Source organism: Drosophila teissieri, unplaced genomic scaffold, assembly GCF_016746235.2.
Source record: "Drosophila teissieri strain GT53w unplaced genomic scaffold, Prin_Dtei_1.1 Segkk118_quiver_pilon_scaf, whole genome shotgun sequence".
NCBI classification, from domain to species: domain Eukaryota; kingdom Metazoa; phylum Arthropoda; class Insecta; order Diptera; family Drosophilidae; genus Drosophila; species Drosophila teissieri.
In genome coordinates, this window is record NW_025224987.1 from 123,567 (window position 1) to 143,262 (window position 19,696).

The 19,696-nt window shown below is 39.5% G+C and overlaps 1 pseudogene; it reads left to right on the top strand.

Moving 5' to 3' along the window:
- The window catches only part of LOC122625482, a 135,030-nt pseudogene that overhangs the window by 39,630 nt on the left and 75,704 nt on the right, over positions 1 to 19,696 (top strand).

A 19,696-nucleotide genomic window follows, 5' to 3' on the forward strand; every position in this document is an offset into this window, starting at 1 on the left:
AACCCAAAATTACTCATTTACGACAAGTTAGAAAGCATTAACAGCCAGAATATACTTTGAATCAAAACATCAACTTGGATTGATAAAACAAATAACGAACTATTACTCATTTCACATATTCCTATTAACCACAAAATCTTTAACACCATTAAAATAATTCCATATCCCGACCATAATGGGTATCAGTTAGACCATTCAGATCAACAATCATATTTTGAAGATGAGAATAAAATTTATAATCAAGATAAAATAGAAGTTAATAATGAATGCATTAAAAACATAATTAAGCGCAAGAGTCCCATTTGTAATTTTATACCAACTCTCTCGAAAGAAATAATTCAATACGTTGAACCAAATATAATACCAATACCAATAAGTTAAAACAATCACAAAAATTTGGATTTTCAGGTTATATGGTCAGATGAAACCAAAATTAATCGTTTCGAGTCAGATGGACGCTCTTGGTATTGGACTAGAGATCCCACAGTCCAGTCTCTAGTCCAATACCAATAAGTTAAAACAATCACAAAAATTTGGTTTTTCAGGTTATATGGTCAGATGAAACCAAAATTAATCGTTTCGAGTCAGATGGACGCTCTTGGTATTGGACTAGAGATCCCACAGTCCAGTCACCAAGTAACGTGAAGCAAACCGTGAAGCAAGGTGGCGGATCCATAATGGTTTGGGGCTGTATACACAAAAACGGAGTTGGTCCCTTGGTGTTAATTGAAGGTATAATGCGGAAGGAACATTACTTAAACATTTTGCAACAAAATCTTCCAAAAGTAATTCAAAATATGGGTATTGCTGCTAAAAAATGCATATTTCAGCAAGACAAGGATCCCAAACACACATCGATTTTGGTCAACAATTGGATGGAAAAGCAAAATTTTCAATCGCTGAAGTGGCCACCGCAATCTCCTGATATGTATCCCATAGAAAATTTGTGGAGCCATGTAAAATCCCAACTGGCAAAATATGCAGGCCCTCCAAGTAGAATGATGGAGCTGTGGGAAAGAACAAAGGACCTCTGGTATGCTATTCGTCCTGAAATGGTGCTACGGTATACCCAAAGTATGCCAAATCGCATAACGGAGCTAAAAAAATCAAAAGGGCTGTGGACTCATTATTAAAATAATTTAAAAAAAAATTTTCGTTTAATATATCACCCCAGTGCAAAACTGTAACATTTGACTTCTTTTACATTTTGCTTCGGCATATTTATTCCAGATTATCAAATCGCTTCATATTTTCACAAGCGAGTCAAATATAGTAGCAACAAAACAAGACTAAGATTATTATCGTACATAAAATAGGAGAGAAGATACTGACCGTTGAAGTTAGAATATACAACTCGTGTTACAGTTTTGCTCGTCAGTGTATATACTTTATATGGTCGGAAACGCTTCCTTCTGCCTGTTACATACTTTTCAACGAATCTAGTATACCCTTTTACTCTACGAGTAACGGGTATAATTAGCAATATTTCCATAAATATCCATTCTTGTTAAAGCCCAAAAAAATATATATGCCTTGTATGACTCGTTCTTTCAACTTCTTTTTAGTCGGCCAGAGAATACAAGACCATGAGCTCCCCATCGTACAAAAGATCGTTCTCGACTGGATAGTGTCAGGCATATGTCCTGCTAGCAGTAATTGGTACATTTCAGCTATCAAGAGAAAGTCTTGGAGTCAATCGATACAACCATGCTGAAATTTTGGTCTGTGGAGGAATTGCTCCCCAATCTCCTGAGCACGTGTATATGTGATGTTGCTTCTATAGGCGGTACAAATTTGTCCTTACAGCAGACGTCAAGAAAATGTATTGCAAAGTAATGTTTAATGAAGATGGCTGAAACTTTCAGTTCATAGTGGGGTAACGAAATCCATCTGAGACTCCGAAGATCTTAAGATTACATACCGTAACTTGGGAACCTTGTCTGTACACTTTTTAACGTTTAGACTTTGGTTTGGGCTTGTAGATTTGGCGCAACCCACTTGTCCAAATACGCAGAGTTCATTCACGTTGTCTTGGTTACCTGGTAAAGATCACTTTCAGTTTCGGTTGGATAACTCCAGATCCGTGATCTTTGTGCGACAGAACGAAACATACTGTCAGTGACTTCTCGAATTTCCGATCCATTTGGCCTATTATGCCTTCTGATCACAATGGCAAATTTATAACCTAATGAACTATGGCTACGAAAGTTTAAATAGGACTAGTCGCTACACTTGCAATTGCAGATATCGTACTTGCAGATCCAAATAATCAAAGTGTCGCGACTTTTTCTTACAGATACACATCTACGTTCTCTGCATTCGAGACGAAAACATATCCTTTTTTACAGATCTTTATAATCGTATAATCAATCAAATTATTATTATTTTAAGAGTTGTCGGATAGTATTCGGATATTTTGTCACGGCGGTGTGACGTTAATGAGCTTAGATTCTATTTGGTTGTCAGGAGTTGATTGACCTGTAAATCGCCAATTCAAAGTGCCGGCTGTCGAACGAATTGCACATGTCAGCATTAGCTCTTAATGCAATACTAGAGCCGAATTATGTATTTCAGAAAATAGAGTCATTTTCGTTGCTCACTAAGGTTCTAAGAGTCTTCGGATGGGTTTTTTGGTTTATTCAAAGGTACAAAAAATTCGCCAATCTTTTTAAAAAAGTAATTCAACAAGAGAAATCAAATTTGCGTTTGAGAAAGTTGTGATTGAATCTCACTAATCCAGTGACGACATATTTAAAATAATGAATTAATATCAACGAATCTTCAAAAGATTCAAACCCATTCATATATGAGAACAAAATAGATTAGAAGTTCGCTACATTTTTTTTTTTGAGTTGGGGGTTGGGTTTCGGAATTGGAAACTTACCCTCGAGCTCTTGTATGTTTGCTGCCAACAGTGGCACTAATTTGTACTATTTGTCGTGCCACTGAGGCAAGTCCGTTGGAGATGTTAAATAGCAAACTGGCCCGACCCCTTGGAGATCCCCCTTGTGAGATCGAATGTGAAATAGATTTGGCAAGCCTTAGAGCTCAAGCTACAAAAAATATAAATTCCCTAGGCTGACGGCAGAGTGCGCGCGAGATGCGAAGCGAGAAGCTATGAGCAAAGCGAGAAGCTATGAGCAAAGCGAGAAGCTATGAGCAAAGCGAGAAGATCACAGAGTGAGAGTGAGGCGAGAAGCGAGCTACATTGTTTTTTTTTAGTTATAAATGTGAACGCGATGGATTCGGACGAAAAATTTTTCCACCCCCTTAACACCAACACAAATGAAAAAGGGGACTTCAACAATTTATACAATGATTTACGAAACTACCCAGATAGGTTCTTTAACTATACGCGTATGTCTATTTCGACTTTTGATTATATATTAAATAAAATTAGTAGTCGTTTGACGAAAAATTGGCCAAATTTTTTTTAAAAATTTGAAAATAAACGGTAATTAAAGCACAGAATACAACAAAACAATCGTACGCTCTGAGCGAGTTGAAGCGATAAAGCAGGTTGCAAACTGCTCTCTCGCTTTGCTCTCGCTTTATCGCTTGAGCTCGCAACTAGCCTCGCTCTCATCTCATCTTTCGAGCGATTTCACTTAAAAATGCTTGCAGAGCTTTATAGCTCGTTCTCGCCCAATATTATCGCTTCGCACGCACTCTGCCGTCAGCCTTAGCGTCTTCTGACGAACCCAGATTTGAAAGCAGTGAGGCAGCTGTTATTAAACACCACGTAGGTGACTATGCGTTATTGAAAAAATAAGAGAGACATCAAACCAAATTGGATCCGAAATTCAGAGTTTCTGGTAACTGAAGTATTAGAGGGTGCCAGGTAAACACTTAAGTCATTGACAGGTATCCGAACGTTCAAGTATTATTATGAAGATATAATGAAAATGACAGATGTTGAAATTCTAAACGAATTGAATAACGAAAATGTAGAGAAAAGCCCGCCAACGTTTGCAAACGAGTCATCTGTCCAAAAGTGACGATGAGCTGTGAGTTATCCGTCGAGGTGAGACAATGAGTGATTAATGAAGAGTTATCAGTCTAGGTGAGACGATGGGTATGGGACAAAGTGTTTCCGTCTAGGTGAGACGATGAGTTTGATTTAAATAAATGATTAAAAATGTGACAACTGGCGGAGTATCAATATGTGGCTTACAATAACAGGCATTATTAAAACAAGTTGTTAAGTTGATGTATTACTGGCTAAAGAAATAATAAGTTATCTCAGCAACAATGAAACAGACGCTGTTTTTATTTGAAAAATAAAATTTATAAAATATATTTCTTAAGTAAGATTAGGAATGTAATAAATACAATTTTACCGAACTTTGAAGAAAATGTGTGATCTCAGTATCTGGTATCTCAGTATCGAAAGCTTACACAAGGACGTGTAAAAGTCAGAATGGACGTGTCGTGATGAAATTTAGAATTAAGATAGTCGTTATCTGCTTCTTATTGCGCTTGTGGCAAAGTAAAGGGTGTGCAAGACTGTACTTTTTCCTCTTTTCCTTGGGTTCCTTTGAGTGTTCCTTATTTCATTTATTCTCAAAGTAAAAGGGGTAAAGCGACTAATTATCTGAGAATGGGAATTAATATGTTAGAGCGAGACCGATAGAGCTGTTGCTGAACGTGGCCACTTGTGCTGCATGGTAATAGTGCGATGCGACAAAAGAAAATGAAACAAGAGAAAAAGGAATTGAACCATGCTCGAGGCGAGAATGCAGAGAAGTGAACTCGGTGATGCCATCCGATAAAAAACAACAAAAGTTGCTTAACGGAACTTTATGATCCTTAAAATATTGAAACGTTTTTTATTTCGTTAGTCCGCCTGATTCTTGACAATGTTTTAACTGTTTGGAGTCCGTAAATTTTTTTCTGTTGCCTTACGGCGACTAACTGCGGACAAATACCTAATATAAGGATTGCTTTTTATTTCAGCATTCAGTATTAACATACCGTAGGAGGAAGCCATCCGTAAAAGGATGCTTTGAGAAGCTAAGGAAAGCTTAGCTAATCTTATTCGTGGTAAAGTTGATAGTTCCACCTTGGTTAGTGGAGCTAGCCATATATTTAATTTTCTACATCTGCCGTGACGTCTTGCAAAAACTTTCAATAGGGTGTTTCTGTTTAAGAATTGTATAGCACGAATGTATTGACCAATGAATATTCCGCCTTTCTATTATGATTTCATTTTAAAATAAATTTTGTTGCTGCAATAGTAGAGGTCAGATAATACTCACTAAGAATAACGAGACACTACAGTTTTCTAACACGTTTACATTTTACCGCGATAAAGCGTCCATTGCTATGTTTTGTTTACCTAGAGTGTACATGGTTACATTATGTTAATCAAAACAAGAGAGAACGCTATAATCGAGTTCCCCGACTATCTGATACCCGTTACTCAGCTAGTGGAAGTGCGAAGGAGAGTCTTCAACACTGACAATTTTTGGCGGTTTGTGGGCGTTAGAGTGGGCGTGGCAAAAAGTTTTTTGGCAAATCGATAGAAATTTACAAGTCTAATACAAAAATGAAAAAATATCAAAACATTTTTCAAAAGTGTGGGCGTGGCAGTTTTGGGCGGTTTGTGGGCGTTATAGTGGGCGTGGCAAAATTTTTTTGGCAAATCGATAGAAATTTACAAGACTTACAAAAATGAAAAAATATTAAAACATTTTTCAAAAGTGTGGGCGTGTCAGTTTTATGCGGTTTGTGGGCTTTAGAGTGGGCGTGGCAAAAAATTGTTTGGCAAATCGTTAGAAATTTACAAGACTAATACAAAAATTAAAAAATTTTAAAACATTTTTCAAAAGTGTGGGCGTGGCAGTTTTATGCGGTTTGTTTGGAGTGGGCGTGGCGACATGAATCAACAAACTTGCGCTGCGTCTATGTCTCTGGAGTCTGTATGTTTAATCTCAACTTTCTAGTCCGTCGACGGACAGATGGACATACATACATACATACATACATACTTTATATGGTCTAAAACGCAACTCATACCTATATGGGTTTATTATACGGGATCGCAACAAAGACTAATTTGGTGCCGGGAATGCGTTTATTCTTGAGTCTATCAAGACGGGGTGTTTCCCCCCGGTCCCATATTCCCTGTCGCCGGGCCTGTCTACGAGTAACGGGTATAAAAAGTTAAGTCTAACAATGATCGAAGTACATTTGCGGTGAATTTCGCTTATAAGTTTTGCATATAAGTTATGTTTCCGTCAAAAATCCGGGCCTCCCTCCGAAGTCCGGGCCCGGGTGGAATGCCAAAAATTTTTTTTTGCCACGCCGACTCTAGCGCTCTAACAAAACACCTAAAACTGACACTGTGGAAATATCTCCCTCGCACTTCCACTGGGTGAGAAACGGTTATCAGATAGTCGGGGAACTTGACTATAGCGTTCTCTCTTGTTTAAAGTCTAAGTCTAAGCAATACTGTCAAAATGTACATTGCGTTCTTGCCTAAAACCAATCTTGATGTGATTCTTTGCTGAGTACAGCTTCCTCTATTTGGGTATTGGCTAGCTGTTGAGACTTTGCCCGACAGCTCTGGTTATCTCTTTAGTATTCCTTATAGCGTCAAAATATATTTTTTGGTTTTCTAACATGGAACGTTTTATACTTATTGTATTTACCTCAGCAGCACTGTAAATAAATTTGTTTGTTACTTTTAATGATGTTAGTATAATTTTAAATTTATTTCCTATTTTTAATATGTAATATTTAACTTTTTATACTTATTTTTTTATTATGCAGCATTTGTGGCCTCCATAAATTCGTCATACTCACAGTGGTATAGTAAGGCTGTTCTACAAACAAAACGTGAAGAAATGGTTAATGGGCTCTGTGCATCTTTAGAAATTGCTTTACAAATTTATCATAAAAGGAATGGAAAACTCCCCGAAAATGTTATAATATACAGGTAAGGCACACATAACGTTAAAGTAATAATAGGATCCTACAACATACAAATAATCTGATATATACTTTCGTTTTCTGACTTCAAAGCGAACGGTGGCGTTTTTTTCTACGCCCCAAATTTATTTTAGCTTTTATAAAACTCAGGGGTGGTTTTAAATAGTTCTATTTTGTACACATCATTTTTCAAACTCCGTTCGCTTTCGATTGTCTTTTGATTTGAGCACTATTTTAAACAATTTAATTTAACCTTTGGTTTTGTTTGTATATGTATTCAGTTTGCTCTCTCTGCGTACGTTGTGCGTAGTGCTGTTTGGTGATATTTTTTTATGCACATAAACTGCGCTGGGCACCCACTCTCTCGCTTTTGCATACCAGATCCAAAGTTCTAGGCGTACAGCTCGCTTGCAAGTTTTAATTTTGTATGCACATAACCTATACCGTGCACCCGCTATCCCACACATTTTCGGTACATTTTACAGCTCGTTTGCTAGTTTTGAATATGCATCTTTGTACAACTTGTACAATTGTCTGAAAACATGGAAATTAATGTCGTCTGCTTTCGAAACAAATGCCGTCAAGTAATAAAGCCTGAGCACCCAAATATTACTTGTGGGCTGTGTGATAAAATGGTGCACATTTGGTGCGCTGATTCTGTTACTGCAAACTCTCGCTTTCTACAGATTTCGATTCTCCAAACTTTTCGTTTCGCTCTGCCGTTACTTCGCTTTGATTTGTTGCATAACAGGCAACTGGTAGGGCCTCCTTCCGCAGTTGACATCTGCATTAGTGCGACCCACCGTCTAGCTCCTCCTTGTTTTAATAATATTTAATAAATACAAAATTTAAGATACCGGTTCTCAATCGTTCTTTTCTAAATATTTAAGTGCCTCCTTCCGCAGTTGACATATGCATTAGTGCGACCAACCGTCTATCTCCTCCTTGTTTTAATAATATTTAATAAAATATTTAATAAATTTTATGAGCTTAATGCTCAGTGTTACAAGAAATAATTAAACCATTGTAAGTTCTAGTTCGCATAAAACAGTTTTATAGACGGGAAGATAGACGCGATATAGAAGACAGTAAAGGAGGAGAAAATATATGTATACTAGTAAGATCTAAGAATTTGTTAAATACGTTAGTATTGATCGCTTTAAGAACGGCAGAGAGACAGAATTAGAGATAATAGGATAGAATCTATTATAGTCAGAACATAATACTCTGTAGGACTCATGCAACTCATAGTTAGATCTACATTGATTTAAAATTAGAGGTACGTAATTTCTAGTAAATCTACTTGGAACAGTGAAGTTTACCCGACTAACCAAGTCGAGACTATCAACTTAACCACGAATAAGGTTAAAAATAAAGACTGTTCATCGTTCTACGGTTAGCTAAGGAGGGTAAGTTAATTAACATTAGTCTACTTGAATAAGGAGTTTATATAAGGTTTGCATCTCAATTAAGGGGATTTTTTGAACCGATTCAATGCGGTCCGAGTAAACTTCATATTGTGGACTCCAAACAGGTGATCCATACTCGAGGATCGGACGGACTAGAGATATAAATAAGGTTTGGGTAAGGTTTCATGTAAGGATCATCAAATTCCTTTGACCACCGTTTTATAAAACCAAGCACGTCTCTGGCCTTATTGACAATAGACAAAATATGGTCTGAAAATTTAAGTTTAGGGTCCAGAGAACACCAAGATCATCAACATGTGTTATTCAGTCCAAAGAGCACCCACTTAAAGTGTAAGTCGCGTGCATTGCGTTGGCACGACAAAAGGTCATAACTTTACACTTAGAGCCATTTAAGTTCAATACGTTATCACGGCTCCAGGTTTGAAAGCTATTTAGATCGGATTGTAAGTCCAAATGGCGAGAAATGTCCTTATATTGCAAGCATAATTTTACATCATTAGCGTACATAAGTACACGCGAATGCTTTATTATTAAGGGAAGGTCGTTAATAAATAAGGTAAAAAAGAGCGCACCTAGGTGGCTCCCTTGTGGGACACCGGATGTGACTCGGAGAATACAAGAAAGAGAATTTTTTAAAGAGGACCCGTTGCGTCTTGCCATTTAGATAACTTAGAATCCAATTTAGGAGATCAACAGGGAAGCCTAATAAATCAAGTTTTTTTAATAAAAGTGAATGATTAACAGAGCCGAATGCTTTACTAAAATCCGTATAGATGACATCTGTTTGAAGATTATTTTTGAAGCCCTGTACTACGAAGGAGGTTAGCTCCAGAAGGTTAGCAGTTGTTGATCTGCGTTTCATGAACCCATGCTGACATGGTGATATAATTGACCTAGAAAGGTGCTGCAAATGAGGAGTGATAACGTATTTAAAATGCTTAGGGATAGCAGACAATTTGGAGATTCCTCTGTAATTGCTTGCATCCGATTTGCTACCTTTTTATGGAGAGGGATCCGCACAGAATCTAAGCACACAGCCAGGAATTCCGTCGGGACCTGGCGAATAGACAGGCTTAACTCGCTGAAGATCACAAAGCAGTGAGCTTTCGTTTAGAGTGGGACAGAATATTAAATTCGACTTTGATACCGCGTAAGAGTAAGGCCGTTCGGAATGAGGTAACGTTGAATATGTGGTTTGAAAAAACTTGGCAAATAGATCGGCTATTGCCTGATCCGATGTTACCGTAGTATTTTCAAACAATAGCGAGGAATGGTAACTGGTTGTTTTGCGCTTAGTGTTAACGAAATTATAAAACTGTTTTGGATTCTGTGCGTACTGGAACTTACAACGGTTTAAATAATTCTTATAACACTGAGCATTAAGCACGGTAAAATTTAACCAAACACTTACGTATTTAGAAAATATAGATTGAGAACCGGTATTTTTAAATTTTATATAAAGTCTGGACTTAACATTTCTTAGATGTGTCAACTCTTTATTAAACCAAGGAGGTTATATAAACATAGCTATCAGAAAATGACAGCTTTACGCATAGAATTCTAAGTTTCGGAACTCGTCAAAAAGTACCTCCTTTGACGTGAGGGTAGACCTAACAGCAATTAGGACTCCACCTCCCCGCCTGGAGAGACGATCATGCCTGTATACTGTGTACATACCTGGGAAAACTGCAGAGTTAAGTATCTCCGGTTTTAACCAAATCTCTGTAAACACAATAATATGGGATGCAGAGGAAAGGCTATCTGAATACAAATTATTTAGCTTACTATACAAGCCTCTTACATTTTGATAACAGATAGTGAGGCTAGATTTTAGTTTTTTTAAGATAAAGAAGTAGTAGAGGAGGATGGGGCAGTGATCTGGCCACATGTGGGAAGTTTAATTCCCATGGGCCCTTTTTTCTGTTTTTAATCTTAGCTTTAAACTCTTTTTTTCCCACAATAAATAAAATAAAAGTGTCTTATTAACTTTATTTTTATACCCGTTACTTGTAGAGCAAAGGGGTATACTAGATTCGTTGAAAAGTATGTAACAGGTAGAAGGAAGCGTTTCCGACCATATAAAGTATATATATTCTTGATCAGGATCAATAGCCGAGTCGATCTGGCCATGTCCGTCTGTCCGTCCGTCTGTCTGTCCGTCCGTATGAACGTCGAGATCTCAGGAACTACAAAAGCTAGAAAGTTTAGATTAAGCATACAGACTCCAGAGACATAGACGCAGCGCAAGTTTGTTGATTCATGTTGCCACGCCCACTCTAACGCCCACAAACCGCATAAAACTGCCACGCCCACACTTTTGAAAAATATTTTAATATTTTTTCATTTTTGTATTAGTCTTGTAAATTTCTATCGATTTGCAAAAAAACTTTTTGCCACGCCCACTCTAACGCCCACAAACCGCAGAGTAATAGAAGAGACAAATTTATCAAGGAGAGTTTCAATAGTAGACAGCTTGGTTACTATAAGAACCTGTGTAAAATGAAAACCAAGGTCGAATTGTCAATAATGACACTGCAGTATCAGAAGATATTATGAGCGACTACAATGCAACGAGAGCTTTTGGAATTTTACATGTACCAGAAATTAAAGGATTATAGACATTGAGTTGTAGCTGAGTTTGCTCTGTTTTAAATGGGTGTACAATGACTTTTAGCAAGAACTTTGCGACAATCTACCAATATACCGAGCAGAACAAACAGATTGTTGATGCTTAGGAAATACGTTTTCAAGTTTATGGCATAGCAGATATAGAAATCTAACCATCCTAATCGACGTGTCAAAATATTTATAGTTTATGTTACCTCCGTAATTTAAATTCAACCGCCAACTAGGCGAAAAAGGCGTAATCCTGAAAACCTTTAGTAAAGTGTTACCCATGATCTGCGGTTATTGGATAGGGCAACACTTGTACGACACTTGAGGAAACACTGGCGAAGAAGAAAAAAAAAGGTGTTTAAAGCTGCTCGCTTTGCTAAAAAAAAATTAAATAAAAATAAAGTGACTGCTACAAAAGGTTGTTTATTATTTCTCTCCCTAGGCCCAAATTAATTATGGCCTCAACATTTTTTTTTAAAAACTTTGTAAGTACACAATATTAAGCGCAATTACAAGTGACGACACCCATTTGTGAAATTCACACGGAACACACACATATCTATAAGCCAAGATAACCACGTATTCAACGGCGTCCAAAACTGGGTGCAGTGCGACGTGTGCAAGGCATGGTACCACTTCGCCTGCGTTGGAGTCGTTGCCTCTATTGCACAGTCACAATGGACGTGCGACTTGTGCAAACTTGTCGACGATACCCCTTCCACCTCACAGCAAGCCGCTTTACAACGCAACAAACTGACTAATACCTCGCCGAAAGATGACGTCATAATACAAATCGAATCCAATCCCAATAAGCCAGCTGAGACATAATATACTCCATGCTCAAAAAACTTGATGATAGAGATGCTAGAAGAGACACGCCAAGTAGAAAAGAAATATATCGAGCAGAAATACGCAATACTTGCACAGCAGCAGGGGACACAGGAAAGGCACATCCTATCATTTGGACCAACTGCATCCCAACTAGCAGCAAGGGAAATATTACCAGCGGATCCGCCGTCTTTCAATGGCAACCCAGCAGACTGGCCAATCTTCATAAGCATGTACGAGTACATCTGCTCGGTAGCTGGATTTTCAGACGCTGAGAACAAGCTTCGTCTCCAGAATTGTCTCGAAGGCAAAGCCTATGAATTGGTTCGTGATAAGCTGCTACTGCCGGCACTCGTCCCGGAGGTTATCAGGACGCTAAAAACCTTTTTTGGGCGACCGGAACAGATCCTCGACCGGCTCATCGGCAAAATCCATAAAATAAGTATACACAAAGATAGATTGGAGTCCCTAATCGACTTTGCGATGGCAGTGCGCAACGCGTGAGCCACAATGGAGGCCTGTAACCTGTACGCACATCTTGACAACCCAATGCTTCTGCGCGAGCTTGTTGACAAGTTGCCCACCATAAATTAAGCTGGGCCATGCATCCACGCAGTGCTTCTATCCCTGTTGTAAAATCATTCAGCGACTGGATATACAATTTAGCAGAAGCAGCCTCCACAGTCATACCTGCACAAAATTCATGGAGCGTGAATACCCACACTCACTTATCAACCGGAGAAATGTGTGAGTCCGAAGACGATCAGAAGGAAGACGCCAAACCGAACCCTTCATGCGTCATGTGCAACTCCACCGAACATTACGCCGCCCAATGCCAGAAATTAAAAAGATTGCCAGTTCCGGAGCGACATCATATAATCAACGACGCCAAGGCCTGCTACAGATGCCTAAAGATGCGCCGTCGCAAATGTTTCTCCAAACGCGATTGCGGCGTTGATAACTTTCAATCAAAACACCACCCTCTCCTTCACAGAGAAGCTCCTAAGCGCGAACTCGTCAGTACCCACTATCAAGAAACTGGCCTCGAAGAATCATACTTTCGAATCCTGCCGTTAACACTATAAGGGAACGGAGCAAAGGTCGACACGTATGCGTTTTTGGGAACGGAGCAAAGGTCGACACGTATGCGTTTTTGGACGAGGGCTCATCTGTAACACTTATCGATGATGGGATTCTGAAGCTTCTCAAGGTTCCTGTTTCCTCTGAACCACTTTGCCTGCAGTGGACCGGAGACACCACCCGTACGGAGGAAATGTCTCTCAAAGCCCAGGTACAAATATCGGTTATGGGGTGTGGAAGAAAACTGTGGCTTAACAACGTGCACTCAATCAAACGCCTTGCCCTACCTAAGCAAACCGTTGACGCACATAAACTTGGCAGCAAATACAAGCGCATACATGGATTGCCCATAAAATCGTATTGGTATGCTGCACCAATGCTTCTAATCGGCGCAGACAACTGGACCTTTGCTGTTCCCCGCAAAATTCGTGAAGGAAGACGCAACAAGCCTATCGCCTCAAAATGTATGCTAGGATGGAGTCTTCAGGGCACAAGTAATGCCACCCAAAATTATTCCCTTCATCACTGCATTTGCAACTGGGACGACATCGACAAGACGGTAAGAGAAAGCTTTAATGCAGACCCTATCACACCGCGGGAGCTCTCCTCTAAAGACGACGAAAAGGCTACGGTAATTCTGGAGAAAACATGCAAGAAAGTAAATGGTAGCTACCAAATTGGACTACTCTGGCGAGACAAAAATGTAATTCTCCCAGACAGCTACTCAAACGCACTGAAACGGCTCGAATGTCTTCGAGAAAAAATTAAGCTATTCCATAAAATTCCAGGCTATATTGACAACCTAGTCGACAAAAAATACGCTTTCGAACTGGAAACCAAAGATATAGCTGAGGACATAAACCGTGTATGGTACCTCCCTATATTCATCGCTCTAAACCCAAACAAGCCAAATAAAATAAGATTGGTTTGGGATGCCGCTGCAAAGAGTCACGGAAAACCCCTCAACGACTAGGTCGTATAGGCGTGTGCGCGGATATCGCTGAGATGTTTCAAATAACTATTCAGCAAAGCGACATGCATGTTCAACGATTTCTGTGGCTTAACAAGGGCGACAAAACTCCCCGCACATTCGTCATGCGGGAATTTGGAATTTGCTGCGCGCCCTGTATTGCTCACTATGTGCGGAACAAAAACGCACAGGAGTTGCTGAGGGAGGAGTAGTGGCGAATGGCCATAGAGCAAAATCGTGGCTATATAAACAGGCGCAATCCAGGGCGTGTTCAGTTGAAATAACCGTTCTAAAATATAATTCAGCCATTGACAAGTCAAGCTCGTTGATTGCCCTGAATGTTTACCTGGACGAAGACGGCGTACTACGCATTCAGGGAAAAAACGATAACATAAATCCTGACAACGCCGTCGTTATGTCAAAGAAGTCCCAAATCGCATTTTTAATTACAAAATATTACCATGAAAAATCACATCACATGATGCACGAGTCAACGATAAATCGTATTCGAAGCGACTTCTACGTACACTCACTCGCATATCTCTGCGTACACATTTTTGTATAGTATGAAGTTTAAAATTAAAAATAAAATGTAATATATTGTACAATAATTCTAAAAAATGTCATATTATAAACAATAAATTAAAGTTAAGTTTAAAAAAATAATGGAATAATTATATGCATAAATGGCCGAACTATTGCTGTTCAAAGTTTAATTTTAAAATTGTGGTGTACGCAGAGATATGCGAGTGAGTGTACCTCGTCTACGAGTCCTGTATAAAACAGTTCGAAAGGCCTGTCAACTGTGCAAAATTTCCACCGCCAGCCCCGAAGTACCTCAAATGGCTCCATTACCAGTCGCCCGACTAGCTTGCTTCGAAAGACCCTTTACATACACGGAAGTCGACTACTTCGGTCCCATACTGGTCAACGTTGACAGACACAAGGAAAAACGGTGGGGAGTCCTCTTCTCCTGCCTGACGTTGAGAGCCGTACACATAGAAGTAGCCCACAAACTCGATGTAAGCTAATGCATTATGTGTCTGCGGAATTTTATGACACGTCGCAGGACTCAAAAAGAAATCTTTTCTGACAATGGCACAAACTTTAAAGCCACGGATAAAATGGTGAAAGAAAAACTACAAAAGATCGACTTTTATGAAATCACCATAAAATACGAAGCAATTAGGTGGCACTTCAACCCGCCTGCAGCACCTCATATGGAAGGCGCATGGGAACGACTAGTCAGATCGGTCAAAACTGTTTTGAAAACAATCTGCCCAACAAACAAATTCAACGACGAAACTCTTCAAACCGCCCTTATGGAAGCGGAAAGTATCATCAATTCCAGACCACTAACCTTTGTCTCTTTAGATTAAGCCGACGACGAAGCATTCACCCCGAATCATTTACTTCTGGGATCGACGAACGGCTATAAGCGTTTGGCAGATGGCAATACCGATCTAAGGCTGCGTTGGCAACGAACTCAGTTATTCGCAGACAAAGTCTGGAATCGCTGGGTTAAGGAATTTACCCCAGATTTAACCAGACGCAGCAAGTGGTTCACCAAACGTTCCCCAATAGCTATCGGCGATGTCGTTACCGCGACAATTTAAATTCAACCGCCAACTAGGCGAAAAAGGCGTAACCCTGAAAACCCTGATCTGCGGTTATTGGATAGGGCAACACTTGTACGACACTTGAGGAAACACTGGCGGAGGAGAAAAAACAAAGATTTTTAAAGCTGCTCGCTTTGCTAAAAAAAAATTAAATAAAAATAAAGTGACTGCTACAAAAGGTTGTTTATTATTGCTCTCCCTAGGCCCAAATTAATTAGTGCCTCAACAGTTTAAGTAATTAATGGTTTTCCGAAAAAGCCAGAGCCTATAAAGTATGAACAAATAAATAGATCCACAGCATCCAAAAAAAGAGTCATTCGTTATTATGAGTTGATCCTTGATGAGTTCATTGGATACGAGTTGTACGACACTGCGGGTTGTGATTAAACGCGACTTAAATCAGACGAGTCTAGTGGTAGTGCTAACGAGAAATGTTAAAATTGATCCCATTAATGAAAATAGGGAAAAAGAATAATTAAATTAAAAAAAAAATATAAATGTTTCAAAAGTGTGTTTTTTTGGCAGACCGATAGAAATTTACAAGACTAGTAATAAACAAAAAAGTTTCAACCAATTTTTCAAGAGTGTTGGCGTAGCAGTTTTGAGCGGTTTATAGCCGTTATAGTGGGCATGGCAAAGCAATTTTTGGCATACCGATAGAAATTTACAAGACTAAAATTTATAAACTGTGGCAGTTTAAGGGCTTGACACGTGGGTCAACGTGGCGCTGCGTCTACGTCTCTGTATAATGCATGCATAATCTCATTTTCTAGCTCTTATAGTTCCTGAGTTCTCGACATTCATACGGACGGATAGACGAAAATACGGACGGACATAGGGATAGATCGACTCCGCTATTGATCCTGATCAAGAATATACGGGTATAAAAAGAGGGTAGAACCAAAGACATGTGGGATTGGAGTAAGTTGGCATTATCATGCAGCCTAGATGTTTGGGAGTGCACACACTGTTTCCTATATCAGCCAGATCCTAACAGCATTGCCAACAGTGTCTCTCTCCCATGGTGTCTCTGAAGTAATGCAGTCGCTGCAGAATTTTTAACGAAGTCAGTCGATGCGTTTATTAGTGCGAGAGTCGTAGTTCTTTTCATTTTTATAATTATTAATTTCAAACTTTGTGAACAATACCCAAAATAATAAACTTAATTTGTATTATCCCTACAAATTTATGGGGGCTCGTCCGGGAACGTTCAAAGAATAAAATTAATAAAGGTGCATTAACACTAACGAATTGGAGAGAACGAAGGAGAAGAGAAACTGGCGTGCGACAATTCGACGAAGCAAAACTGGAGCAAATTCTGGATCTTTTCTCGACAAAGAAGAGACCCTTTGAAAGAATATTTATGTGACGGTTGCAACGACGACGCAAGAGCAACGGTGAGACTAGTAGAAAGTCTTTCGACGTGCACATGAAAGTTCTTGGGCATTTTGAAGACGTGTCGAAACAAGAATTTTTCGTGGTGAAATTCCGTATCGAAGAGCGGATAGAGCTGGCGAAAGAAACCACGAATTTCAAAGGAACGACAACGAGAGGATAACGACAAAGAGAGGATAACGACAACGAGAGGATAACGACAACGAGAGGACAACGACAAACCAAATAAAGAAGGAAACAGAAAACGAGTAGAGGAGATCATACGACGCAAAAACAAGAGAAGCATCGACGGCGTGAAAAAATACGTGCATTTCGACGGGAACGACGAAGTATATGAGTACATATTTTTGAACAAAACGACGAAATAACGAAGAGCAGGAGCAGCGACGGCGACGTAAGAGCAATCGACGACGTGATCCGTAACGCAATACGGAGCGAGGTTACGGCGAAGACGAATTTCGCAACACAGAAGAACTTAAATACGACGACATTGAAGAGACGAGAAGTGCGGCGGAAGAGAGTCGTAACAACTGGTTGCGAGAGGCTGCGCATTTAACAAATTGGTTTTAAAAATTGTTTAACATTGTTTAATATTTTTGAATTCATTGTTTAACATTTAAATTAATTTGTAAACGGCTCACGCACTAACATGGATGCTAGACAAATTCTCGAATTGACCGTGCCTTTTTTAAAAGCAAAATTAACGGAATTGGGTTTGGATACCAATGGGCGAAAGAGCGCTTTGCAGGACAGATTATTTGAACACTATGGCATAGATGCGGGCGGTGAGGAAGAGGATGCAGAAAGTGTTTCGGGTTCATCTAATTATCAAGATGTTAGTCACCACGTAGGCTCGAGATTTACTCTACGCGATGTCCAAGACAGCATTTCATCATTTTCTGGCTCAGACCACGAAGACGTCAATCATTGGTTGTCTGAGTTCGAAGACGTTGCAGTAACCGTAGGCTGGGACAATTTGCAAAGATTTATCTATGCTAAACAACGTTTGACCGGAGCCGCCAAGCTTTATATCAAAAGCACAAAAAGAATTAGAGGGTGGGTCGAGTTACAGCGCGCGTTTAAGGATGAGTTCGGCAAAAAATTATGCTCGGCTGAGATTCATAAGCTTCTGCGGCAAAGGCAAAAACAACCAAAAGAGACATGCATTGAGTTTTTGTACAGCATGATGGAGATCAGCAAATCGATAAATCTTGATGAGGAGAGCTTAGTTTCTTATGTTGTAGAAGGCATACCAGATGGCAGGATAAATAAGGCTGGGCTGTATCGCGCAAAAACTATCAGAGAGCTAAAGGACGAAATTTCTATTTACGAAAAGATAAAGGGAAAAGGAATTAATAAGGAAATTGTTAAGAAAGAGGTGGCAGTGAAACAAGGACAGACTAATGGCCAGAGAAAATGCTTTAAGTGCAACAGTGACCACATTGCCAGAGATTGTAAGGGCGACGTAGTTTGCTATCATTGCAACCAGAAAGGGCACATATCCAAGAACTGCGCGGAAAAGAAAAATAATGTCGTCAAGAATGAGAAAGCGAATGTCCTGGAAGTCAATGTTGAAAAAGGGTCAATATATAAAATGATAGTAGCAAATGGTTTGACATTCGTAGCGATGATCGATTCGGGATGCGACTTGTGCTTGATGAGGGAGGATATTTTTAGCAGCTTTGAAGATTTAAGGCTGAAGCCTGTATTTAAACATCTGAGAGGCATTGGCAAAGGTGAGCTAAGGACAATAGGATGCTTTGATATTAACCTTCAGGCGGATGGCGTACGCTTTACCTCAACTTTTCACGTAGTAAAACAGAATGAATTGGAGTACGCAGCCATTATTGGAAATGATGTGCTCCAATGTATCGATGTCGTGTTCAGTTCGAAGGGGGTCTTATTTAAAGAAAAAGAAAAGGATTTCGCTACGGCATTCAAAGGAATGCGTGTCACTGAGATCATCGATGAGTCCTCCGTGCTCGACAAAATCGATCTATCTCACCTGGAAAAGAGTCAGAAGCTAAAGGTAGAAAATCTAGTTAAAGATTATAAACCAGTAAAGTCATTGGCGTCTCCAGTTAATATGAAGATCATATTGGAAGACGATGTACCCGTTTATCAGCGACCACGACGAACTTCCTACGAGAACAAATGTTTCATAGACAAGCAAGTGGAAGACTGGCTTTCAGAGGGAATAATCGTACCAAGTTGCTCAGAGTATGCATTGCCTGTGGTACTAGTCTCAAAAAAGGATGGATCGAAGAGATTTTGTTGTGACTATCGGAAACTTAACCAGAAAATCAAGAAGGACAACTTTCCAATGAGCCTGATAGACGATGTACTGGATAGATTGCAGGGGTCGAAAATCTTTACCACTCTCGACATGATGAACGGATTTTTGCACGTGCCGATCGACGAAGATTCAAGGAAGTTCACAGCATTCGTGACTCACAACGGACAGTATGAATTTACGCATGTTCCATTTGGCATCTCAAATTCCCCAGCTGTGTTTTGTCGTTATGTTTCAGCAGTCTTGCGAGAACTCATTCAAAATCAGACAATCGTAGTATACATGGACGATATAATAGTACCAAGCAAGGACGAGAACGATGGAATCAAGGCTTTGGAAATCGTATTGAGCGCAGCGTCAAAGGCAGGTTTGCGAATTAAGTGGGAGAAAGCACAGATTTTGAAAAGAAGAATCAACTTCTTAGGCTATACGATTGAGAATGGAACCATATCCCCAACTGACGAGAAAATCAAAGCTGTTGTTAACTTTCCAATCCCTCAAAGCAGGCAAGCTTTGCAGAGGTACTTGGGCT